This window comes from Acomys minous (assembly GCF_964271855.1).
Source record: "Acomys minous genome assembly, chromosome: 12".
NCBI classification, from domain to species: domain Eukaryota; kingdom Metazoa; phylum Chordata; class Mammalia; order Rodentia; family Muridae; genus Acomys; species Acomys minous.
The window spans coordinates 44,863,952-44,876,026 of NC_140493.1; the positions used below are offsets into that span (position 1 = coordinate 44,863,952).

General features: G+C 46.3%; 1 protein-coding gene across 7 annotated transcripts in view; it reads right to left on the reverse strand.

Annotated features, from left to right (window-relative positions):
- ASAP1 (ArfGAP with SH3 domain, ankyrin repeat and PH domain 1) overlaps nt 1–12,075 on the reverse strand; it is a 298,778-nt gene that overhangs the window by 51,093 nt on the left and 235,610 nt on the right. The window lies entirely within an intron of this gene.

Consider the following 12,075-nt stretch of genomic DNA (forward strand, 5'->3'; position numbering starts at 1 on the left):
CCTGTGGAACTTTCTAGTCAGACTTTATGACAGTCATGACCTCAAAGAAGGTCCCAAATGCTACTGAGGAATTTCATTTTTTAAGGACATGGACGGGGCAGACAGATGACCCTGTAAGGCACTCAGATCTGCGCATCAGGGATGGCGCTAGCCAGAAATTTCAATACACACACTGCATCTCTCCTAAGCAGCAGGTCTTAGAAAACAAACTGCTCCCTGTGTGTGGTCCTCATTTTGAAGAACCCCTCCCCTCCGTGATCTCATGGAGCTCGGACACAGAAAACAATGCCCCATCCTCACCCCACATCTAGCTGCGTCATAGCAAGAAGTACAGGGAGCAGAGGCGGGGCACGGGATTTCACAGGCATTGCATCTCTGATTTACAACTGGAAACAAGTACAGGAGAGCTCTGTCTAGGAGTAAACAGTGATCTCCGCTCTGCAGGATCATCAGCTGAACCCAGAACGGAAGGCAGGAGGTGCATGCCTGGGACGGTTTCTTAGACAGGCACGCTAACTGCCTACACACTAGGCGCCATCCGCTGTGGTTCTACGGCTCATCTTTCTGGGTGTTGACACTGTTTCCTAGCTCCTCTATGAGTGATTAGGATGCGTGACAGCCTGGGAAGGCTGGAGAGGAAGGAAGGGACATTGGCTAATGGTGAGCCTTGGAATATTATTACGTCCTGCTTGGAATCTGAACGTAAGGAAGGCTATGAGAAAGCTTAGGGGAATCAAGATGACTAAAGGGGTGGGAAGTGGAAACTTTGAGGATGGGGTGAAGGCATCAATCACTTAGTTCAGAGGAACAATGGTGGGTGTGGCCTTACCTCTGTCTGTGAGCACATAAAGGTTGTCATTGGGAAGGCTGGGCAGCTGTTTTCCATTTGTACAAATGAAATGGATTCAAACCATAGAAGATTTGGGCCAGACATAAGGAAGAACTTCCCAAGCTTAAATTGGTTAGGTATAGGAAGAGGCTTTGGGATTCCTTTAAAAAATCTTTTAAACCAATGTTTAGGATTCTTAAGTAGAGAAATCTCATTTTTGAAAGCTTAAGACACATTAGACAGTATTCATATCGAACGTGTCAGAAAGCTAACACAGTGATTTCTTCTTTCCAAATCTGCTATTCCTAGGTGTTTTGTAACATGACACATCCAAGCAATAGACACAAAATCTTAAGCAGCAATGCCCACCTCTCACTGCTGGACAGCTTCTGGTAAGGGCGTTACTTGGTTCATTCCACAAGTTGGGGTTTTATCTCAGAGTTGTCAAGTCTGCTTGTGCCCAAATCAACACAAACCTCAAGTGTCGGGCATCTTGCCTATATGTCACATATACTACCCCAGGCTGAGCTGCAATAGTGAAACAAGAAGTGGCCGATACACCCAATGCTGAGTGCGGGGACATAAGAAAAGGACTTGGGAGTGAGAGTGGGGGGTGGAGATGAAGAGTGGAGGTGGGGAGTGGGGGTGGGGAGTGGGGAGTGGGGGTGGGGAGTGGAGGTGGGGAGTGGGGGTGGGGAGTGGGGAGTGGGGGTGGGGAGTGGGGGTGGGGAGTGGGGGTGGGGGGTGGGAATGGGGAGTGGGGGTGGGGAGTGGGGGTGGGGAGTGGGGGTGGGGGGTGGGAATGGGGAGTGGGGGTGGGGAGTGGGGGTGGGGAGTGGGGGTGGGGGGTGGGGGTGGGGGGTAGGGAGTGGGGGTGGGGAGTGGGGGTGGGGAGTGGGGGTGGGGAGTGGGGGTGGGGGGTGGGAATGGGGAGTGGGGGTGGGGAGTGGGGGTGGGGAGTGGGGGTGGGGAGTGGGGAGTGGGGGTGGGGAGTGGGGGTGGGGGGTGGGGGTGGGGGGTGGGGAGTGGGGGTGGGGAGTGGGGGTGGGGAGTGGGGAGTGGGGGTGGGGAGTGGGGGTGGGGAGTGGGGGTGGGGAGTGGGGGTGGGGAGTGGGGGTGGGGAGTGGGGGTGGGGAGTGGGGAGTGGGGGTGGGGAGTGGGGGTGGGGAGTGGGGGTGGGGAGTGGGGGTGGGGAGTGCTCTACTTTTAGCAGAAGCACAGAAATCACTACAGTAATTAACAGTCATTCCAGATATTTCTATAGCTTACAACATTTCAAACACACTTCCTTGACCTTCAGGCTAAATTATAGCTATACTGATGAAAGAAGACACAATCTTTTTACAGACTAAAACTGTAGCAAAACTAAACGATTTGGCCAGGCTGCATCATGGTGGGACAGTTCCGGATGTAGCTTTACACTGTCCCCCTCCCACATCCTCCAGGTCTTCAAATTCATTATTCAAAAATAAGCTTTCCATCTCGGCCCTGGATGATGAGCGGGGCAAGGGCTAGTGGGAGCTCACTTCAGGAGTGCCTGCTCCAAAGGCAATCAAACTCCCAGGCTTGGCTTTTTACAGCTTTACCTTTCACTAAAATAGTGCGAACTCACTGAAAAGCTAGGAGACACAGCAAAGGAGAAACTAGACTTGGTTATTTACAATTTTATACCTTCTGCTATATTCTGATTTTAACAAGATTTCTCTGAGGAACTTGCTTTTATTTTTAAACATGCATTGGTTCAACTTGTATACACTGTTTTGAAAACTGCTTTTCAATTGACTGTATACTCATCTAAGGGCAAACACATTCAACTTTTTGATAGGAGAAATGTTTCAATTAGGGGAACCTTGGACACATTCCAAGAAGCAGAGGGGGCAAGGCTGTCTGCCTGGCATGCCATTCAGCTAGCTGAAACAATCAACTCCATCAGGCTTTGCCGCCAGAAAAACAAGCAAGCCCTGCTCCTTTGTCCTGAGGCAGCTCAGTGGGTACCACAGCACTGTTTGTGGTGGGGCTGCAGACTTGCTGGCACAGGCCTCCTTCTCTGTCAGCAGAACACAGCTGCTGGCATTGCGTTCAGAAATGAAATTGCATCCCCAGTCATCCTGTTGAACTGCTCTGCCTCACAAGTAAGACACGAACATCATTAATTACTTTGGAAATAAGCCTGACCCCACCAGGCTGGGGTAAAAATAAAACAAATCTCTTTGTACTTGCTAAGGCAGTGCTTGGAAACAGAGCTGCTCAGACTGTTAGTCACTTCAGAATTTTCATTCAGTTTTAGATGCTTATTGTCTCTAGGGGGGCACAGTATCTGACATGTGCTCCACGACAGCAAGAAACCCTTGGCAAGAAATCAGGTCCACGCCAAACACCTGCCAAGGAGAGAAAACTAGCGCCACAATTTCAGCATAGAAAAACAACTGACTTTTGGAGGGAAAGACAAACATTTTATTTATAATCTCTTAAATTGTAGGCACTCTACGCTCATATAATTCTTGGAATGACTCCATGAATTAGGAGTGCATGAGAAAATGCAGGCATGAGGTGCTGGTCAGCCTACTTGGAACACTGGGCTTCTAACTAAGAAGGATGGTACGCCGTGCTGCTCATCAGAAACCTGAAGCAGTGTGAGCAGCTGGTAGCTGGCCTGCTGATGTCTCCGTTTATGTGCTTTTTCCACATAGAGACCCTGATGGTCGGAACACTCCCTGTGCAATCCAAGGCAATTTGCTAACCAATCACAGTCACTTGGTTTTTGCTATATAAATGGTTGTTCACATCCAATAAAGCAGATGCTGTTCCCTGAAACTATCTCCAGACTGGCATGCCCTCGGCACTGAGGTCTTGTTGAGGGATGCCCCAGTAATAACAGCATAGGTACTGTTCCGAAATCCAGTTCATAGGCACGGAAGCCAGGGGTCAGGAAGACGAGGCACACTAACCCAGCACTACAAGCAGAGAATCTATCCCATCCCACTTACTATGCTGCCTCCTGGTCAAGGTCAGATGTGGAAAATCTGCCAAGAATCTTGAGGTTCTCCTTTTCTGCTTCTGTCTTCCCTTAAAGAGCCAGCTCTTTCATTTCCCCTTCATACTACACAGATGTCTGCTGAAAACTCCTCCCATTCTTAACACGTTTCAGACCCCAAATTGTGACTGCGGTCATAAGCAAGGCCCATTCACTCAGTGATCCTTCCCACAGCCAGGAGGAAGAAAATGGCTAACAGCTCATACTGGTGGTCCTACCTTTCCCAGCTACAGTAACCATGGGACCAGTTTCCATTGGGCAGGAGGTACATATAAGGAAAAAATACTTAAAAAGAGATATTTTCTTTTTCTCTTTTAAGTTTTTTGAGACAGGGTTTCTCTGTAAAGCCCTGGCTGTTCTGGAACTCAGTCTGTATTTCAGGGTGGCCTTGAACTCAGAGATCTGCCTGCCTCTGCCTCACAGTGCAGGGATTAAAGGTGTGTGCCACCATGCTAGGCTTAGAAGGAACATTTTCAAGAAAAATCTCTGTAATTAAAGAGAGAAATCTGTCCCTTTATTTGAGGAGTATGTTCCACTCTAGAGTAGGCACTAAATAGTGTATAAAACAGTACAATGGGGTGAAGAGCTTGTCAGGACGCTATAAGAAGTGGTGCTGTTACACCCGATGAGGGAGCTGCAGCCCTGGGTGGTTTTTTCTTTTTTTCTTAAAAGCCATTTCTACAAACATAAAATGAGTGTTGCTATTTGTGGTATACAGAGTGTAATTCAAGCAAGATGCAGGTCACTGAGGTTTCTAGAGTTTCTAGAGTTTTTCTTTTCTTCCTTTCTTCCTTCCTTTTCTTTCTTTCTTTCTTTTATTTATTTATTTATTATTTTTGAGAAAGGGTCTCTCTACATAGCCCTGACTGTCCTGGAACTCACTATGTCGATCAGGCTCGCCTCAAACTCACAGAGATTGACCTGGCGCTGCTTCCCAATTGCTGGGGTTCAATGCATGAGCGACCACCAAACCTGCCTAGTAAGAAGAATTTTTAAATTCACATTTTCTTTGTAACTATAGTACCCATCCATTTCAATTCATGTCTGCTTATCTATCAAGAACTTATAAAATCCCACACCTTCTGGACTCACAGTATTTGTATGAAATGTATTAACGTGATGATGAAACATCTAAGCGATGCTGCTGCTGCTGATGATTTTTAAAGACTCTCACGTTATGATATCCACAAAGTGAGCAGGGAGTGGCTGAGTCCAGGATGTCTAGCAGGTTCCTGTTAGCCTCACACAGCAATAAGTAAGGCTATCATCATGGTGTCAGGTGTGTGGTGTCACGTGCCGCCATAGAGTTTTACATACATGTATTCATTTAACTCTTACAACACTCAATATGTCCTAGTTTGCTCTCTGCAGCCATGATAAACACCATGACTATAAACAACCTGGCAGGAAAGTGTTTGTGTAGCTCACACTTCCTGATCTCAGCCCATCGCTGAGGGAGGTCAGGGCAAGGAACCACAGGGCAGTGCTGCTTAATGCCTTGTTTTCCATGGCTTTGCTCAGCTTGCCTTCCCATGAAACTCAAAACTGCCAGTCCAGGGGTGGTCCTGCCCAAAGTGGCCTTGGCTTTCCCACACCAATCATCAACCAAGAAACTGCCCCACAGACACGCACACAGGACCTATATGATGGAGGCAGTTCCTCAGCTGAGGCTTGCTCTTTTTAAGTGACTAGTTTGTGTCAAGATGACAAAAATGAACCAGCACAGTCTGTGGGCCACACTACTGTTCCCTGTTTGGCAGATGAGGAAACTGAGGCACAAAGAGTCAACCAATCTTGCTTGTAAGTCACAGCTGGGCACAGTAGAGCATTGGATGAAGGACTGCATGAAAACTGACTGATTTAGACACCAAGCTGCTCCACCACAGCCACAGTGGCTGCACTGTGGGCGACACATGACAAGGTTTGGCTCTCCCCACCTTCCCTAGAACACTGGAAGCACACAGAGTGATGTGTTCCCATCAGACCTCCAAAGCAAAAAAATCTCAAAGCCATAAGCAGGGAGGCCCGTGGCTTTGATCTGTGCCCTTTTTTGTATTTTAATTCCTCACTTTCACTCCCAGTTTATGAAAGGAGCCCCTTACAGGAGTCTCCTCCAATCTCTGTTCAACATGAAAGCAGAATAATCTGGAAGGTTCTCAAATCCAAGGCAGCATTAGCACTGTGACAACCTTGTGATTCCAGAGGATTTGTCAGAAGACAATTATGAAAATCAAGGCTGCCATGCTGCTGTTCTTTGAAAATAAAATGACAGACACTATAAAACACCAGACTTCAATGGAGCCACATACAGGAAGCCAAACATTGAGATTCCTGTGCATTTGGGACATTTACAGTGATGCAGGAACAAATTTATGTTATTCATATTGTGGAAGGTGTGCAGTAGGATGAACAAGCCCCTCCTGAGACCCAGGAAGGCCACCAGACTGGGCTGAGTTTATACCTATACTTGTATGAACAGAGGCGGGAGCAAGTTTCTCAGCTCATTTTCTCAAAATGAAGAGGGAAAGTAATGTCCTCTTGGCTGTGACAATGGACTTGGGTGATCTGTGAAAGAATCTACTGCTCTATTTAATGACCAAAAGGTAACACAGCCTCTTGACCCAACTTCTTGGGTTCAAGTCTGGCCCTTACTGGTTATGGGGTTTCCAGCCATCTTCCCTTTGAAGTGGGGAAAACAGTTACCTGAAGGAGATATTGAAAGGCAAACATATTGTGAGTCCTCCTTTTAGTACATTTTGTTACTATAATAAAGGACCTGAGGGTAGGTCCCTTATAAAACAAAGATATAAGGTCAGCACTTTTGGAGGCTGAAAGTACAAAGGCGCAAGACACTGCTTCTGGTGCAGGTCTCTGCCTAGTCACATGATGGCAGATGACATCATGGCAGGGTGTACATAAAAGGGACAGGACATATGGTGAGACAAAAACTCAGAGAGTAGATCAGGGAACAGACTTGCTTTTTTGAAACAACCCACTCCTGGGGGAACTAACTTGGGGTCCTATGAGAGCTACATCAAACATAAGACAAGCAAGCTTTTACAGGGTCCCACTACCTCAACACTGCCATATTGGGAAACAAAACTTACCCAAATGAACTGTTAGAGGTTACATCCAAACCACATCTAAGCCACAGCAGTGCTCAAAGTCAGCCATGATTTTTATGATTACCAGTTACTTCCCATACAGCTACTCTGATGGTGTGCAGATAACTGACGCACTTGGTTTTAGATTCCCTGTTAATGTGTACTCACTTCTGGGAGCTGCTCACCAAACATTGTGGCAGATCCTTCAACATGAAGGTTACAGAGGAGCTCGATACTGAAGGGGCCTCAGCAGTGGGAGGGCAAAAGGAGTGAGAGGGCTCCAGGCAGACAGCAAAGCAGCAAAAGGGAGGCTTAAACAGCATAGAGACTGAGGACTTAGGACATGAGACCAATTCACTGCTTTAACTTTGTTACTCATTAAAATGCCACTCTACTAGGGTAAAACTGATAGTAATAACCTTTACCTTAAAGCGACCATGTTCTAACAGAGGTTGACAAGTGACTACCAACCTTACCAGAATCCTGGTAATACGTGCAGCCCCCAATCATACCCTCCGCCTCTCTGCAACTCTGGCAGAGAGCAGGGGTGCTCGGTGGTTCTCCACTCCCGGTGAATGTCAGTACCACCCAGGAAGTGTCGTCTCCAGTCTCATGTGCAGGCAGGACAGAGAGCGATAGATTTATTTTGGTCAACTACACCATCTTCTGACGATATGTGACATTTATTAAAATGCCAATGGTAAAGTATTTTCTTTGAAATAAATTAAAATGCTGCTACTAATATACAGCCGTAGAGTTCAAGTAGTAAAGGGAAAAAACTTTTATCAGGATTCAAAATAGTAATGATCCCTGCCGAATGGATAGGGTCTCATAGAGTCAGCAGATAGCTTGCTAAACCTGCTCTTATAGAGCTTGAATTCTAGAAGCCCTCCAATAAACTGACCAGGTGGAGAGGCCTACAGAGGTGTTCTGTAGCAGCCCTGCCTCTGCAAACAGTCCCATTTGTTTCAGTGTCTAAGTGATGCTGCCACTGTGGTCACAACTCCCATTTCTTTCCTTCGCATGACTGTGAAGAAGGTTCAACACCAGTTGGACTAGATCCACAGCTGCGTTTTGAACTGGATCATACAGGTCTGTCTTAAAAAAAAATGGGAGAAGCTGGGGAAATGGCTTAGCAGTTAAGAGCACTTGCTGGATTCAGTTCCCAGCTTGCAACCACCTGTAACTCCAATTCAAGGAGATCCAGGCACATGTGGTATATACATGCAGGCAAAGCACTTATAAACATAAAATAAATAAACCTAAAAGAGAAAGAGAAAGGGGGGAGGGAGAGAGAGGGGGTGGAGAGGATGCAGAAGTGCAACATGGTGAGAGGTACTACCTTGTGCTAGAGGAGACCTGGAACCCGTTCGAGTAGATGAAATATCAATACAAATAAAACACAAAGTACTACGGGTTCAAGAACATGCAGTGGGCAGTTACTTTGAGGACTGCCTCTGTGCTATCCAGGAGCTGTAAGCAGTAAGAATCCTCCTTCAACCTGCAAACTCTATTCACACCAGCTTCATGAAGATCCTTTCTCCTTCGTGGTGTCTAGGCTGGGGATTTTGGACTGAGCTTTCCCCTCCACTGAAACACCTGCTCACTCAGCTGTAGCATGGCGTGCGCAGCTCTGCCTACAAGGAGATAGCTGCCCCTTCGTTTTCTCTCACAGCATCCTGCTGGCTTCTCCTACAGCACCTGTCCTAGGTGTGCAGGGCCCACCCTTTTCATCACTGCATACATTGCCTATCCCAGTGCTTGGCTCAGAAAGAAACCAACACCTGAGAAACTAGGGCTCCAAAAGATAAAGTAACTCATCCAAAATGTACATCCTATTCAGGGTTTACCAGCTGTTTGCAAGTTTGTTCCCCTAGAATTTACAGTGCTGTGTTTTGATTTGTTGGGGGTGGGGGAGAGAAGATAACTCTCTCTTCCCAAGGACAACGGGGACCAATGGAAGCAGAGGGGAGTCCAGAAAAGGCTGGAAAAAAAATGCCACAAAGGTCAGTCACAGAAGCAAGGTATTAAATACACTGCACCGAAGGGATGTATTAAGTACATCATCTTGCAGGCCTCTGTGAGCTTGCTCTATGTGTCGTCAGTGTATGTGGTAAAGGTCTGGCTGGAGAATGTTGTCTTTAGAGCTCTGGACAGTCTTGGGGAACTGTCAACTGATGCAGAAAGCCCAAGGGTAAGAGGAGAGAGGGAGACCTAGTTCTTCCTCTAGTAAAGTGTCCTGAGGGGATAAAACTGTTGCCAACCCCAACCAGGTAGAAACTTAACTAATGAATTAGTTAATTTTCCATCCGACCTTCCTACTCCTTCTTTGGGTTTTTGAAACATTGTCTCTCTGTGTTAGCTTTGGCTGTCCTGGACTTGCTTTGTAGACCAGGCTGGCCTTGAACTCACAGTGATCTATCTGCCGCTGCCTCCCGAGTACTAGGATTAAAGGTGTGTGCCACCATGCCCAGCCTGAAACTTAATTTTTATGCGTAAAAAATGTGCCTCAAATTGATTTGTGAAGTATGCGTACAAGTAAAGGGAGGGGTAACCCAGAAGGGTTCCAACGAACCGCAGTGTAACACCACAGAGGCAGCAGCACATGAGGAAGATAAGGGGGCACTGACAAGAGCAGTGACATTTACTGAGCACTAATTCTGCCCCGCATTCTGTCCTAATTACTCATAATCAATGAACTCACTTCATCTTTACAACCAGCTATGAATCAGGCACTGTTAATGGCTCCAATCTATGCAAACAGCTGTCACTGGAGATCAGTGTCAGAGAGAGGATTCACCCAGAGGGTCCAGCTCCATGGTTGACAGCCCCAACTCAGTTCACTGAGATGACCAGGCCATCAAGTTTAAGGAATGCTTAGTGTGATCTAGGCTTAGCTGACTGCCCAACACTGCTACCTGAGCATTTCGCAGGTGAGGACGGGGGACAAGCACAAGAGTGAAGGAGCTGAAGCTTGCTTAGCTGCAGCTGGATTCTCTGGGCTGTACTCTTCTCTTCTTGTCATCAGCAGGACTTTGTGAGCCTCTCACATGTGTTCTAAAAATAAGCCATCCTTCTACACCAAGCCATACTGTTAATCTCCCTCAGGTATAAACGCAGAGCCTCCCAGAAGCGGACACACGTCACCTTCAGTCACTCCGCCTGGTCTAGTTCGGTGGAAGTCCTGACCTTTCTGAGCAAAGCCCAAACCATCTTGGTAAGGTAAATTGAGGGGTGTCTGAAGAAAAAGGTGACTATCAACTTAATAGCTGTTTCAGTATTAAAGGAATCTGAAGGCATTTAAAAACGTAAAATATTATACAGCAATTTTCAAATTCCAATAGAACTTTCTATAGTTCTTTTGATATGTTGATGCCATCTCCCACCCCCCAGGTCCCACCCACCACTACCACCACGTAATTATTGTTCTTCCTAGGAGAGTTCAAATAATTCCCTATCCTGCCACTATGGTGATTCAATGACAAGGAACAACTTTTCATTCAAAGAGCTCTCTGTTCACAGAAGTTTCAAGGCTCAGCAACAGCCTGTGTATAGTGAAAAGAGCAGAGTTTGAAAGTTACAAAGTGCATGGAGCCAGGCACAGAGTGTACTCTCTGAACTTTAGCCATAAAATGTAGTTTAATTTAAAAACACCCACTGAAGCAAGCATGGTAACACACACATACAGTTCCAGCTCTGAGAAGTGTGAGTCAGCACTGAGAACCCGTGGTCAGCATGGGTCCTACAGGAAGACCTTGCCACAGAGGGAGAAGATGCATCTCTAAGTACTGCCTGTATTCACTGAACGCTTCATGCACGCCAGGCACAGTGCTAGCTGCTGGGACTCCACAGATAAGCAATGGTGGCTCCTTCCTGCTCTCACCTCCTGCTCAGTGAGAACTGAAGTCAGCAAGCCCTGTCCTGGGGGTGTCAGGGTGTCATCCTGTCCTTTGGCAGCAAACAGAACGAGAAGGGCTATCGGGATGACTGAGTGAAGTGTATTTCACGGAGAAGCAGCACTTCTTCTAACCCTTAACTATAGTGCACTGTCAACATAACACACACACTCTCCTTCTGTAAGGCATTCTGAATATCCTATCTGCAAATGACTGTGTATCTTAGTTTGTTAGGGACATCACTTAATCTAGGATTACTGAAAATTAGCTCAGTTTTTTTTTTCTAAGCAGAGGTCACTGGGTTAAGTTGTAAACATATTTTTGAAAATCCTTGGTATACACTTTGTAACTTACACTCTCGTATGATACATTCCTACTATGACCTTTATCCTCATTGGGAATTCATGTTTTTTTGTTGTTGTATTTTTTTTTTTTTTACGTTTAAAAGCGCCAGACTAGAAATACCCTGCTTTACTGTACACTCTAGCACCACGACTGAAGATTTTACATACATTGTTTTGTTTCCTATAGTAATTTTTCAAGCAAAGAAAATCCTTGGCTATTTTGGTAATGCACAGGCTTTTCAAGGTAAGAACCAATGCTGTTTTCCCCAAAGTGAGATTATAAAGTCAAGCCCTATCTGACTTAGGTTGAAAGAGAGAACAAACCAAACCAACAAACCCAACACAACATGTCAGCCAGGCAGGCCGCCAAGGCATAAGAGAAACCAGTAATTGTGAAGGACTATCCTGAATAACACGGTCCAAATTTACAAAGTACAGATATCTCATCTGTGCTGGCTAATTTTATGTCAATTTATATAAGCTAGAATCATCTGAGGAGGGAACTCTAGTTGTACAAATGCCTCTGGGGGATCAGGCTGCAGGTAGGTCAGCATGGCATTTTCTTAAGCAGTAATTGAAGAGGGACGGCCCATCCCACTGTGGGTGGGGCCACTCCTAAGCTGGTGGGCCTAGGTTCTATAAAACAAAAAACAAAAGCCAGGCTGAACAAACCATTAGGAATAAACCGGTAAGTGGGCCCCTTCTAATACCTCTGTATCAGTTCCTGCTTCCAGGTTCCTGCCCTGACTTCCTCCACTGATGAACTGCGATGTGGATATGTAAGCCAAATAAACACAGTTCCCCTCAAGTAACTATTGCTCGTGGTATTTCCTCACAGCAATAGTAACCCTGCCTAGAATGCTGTTGA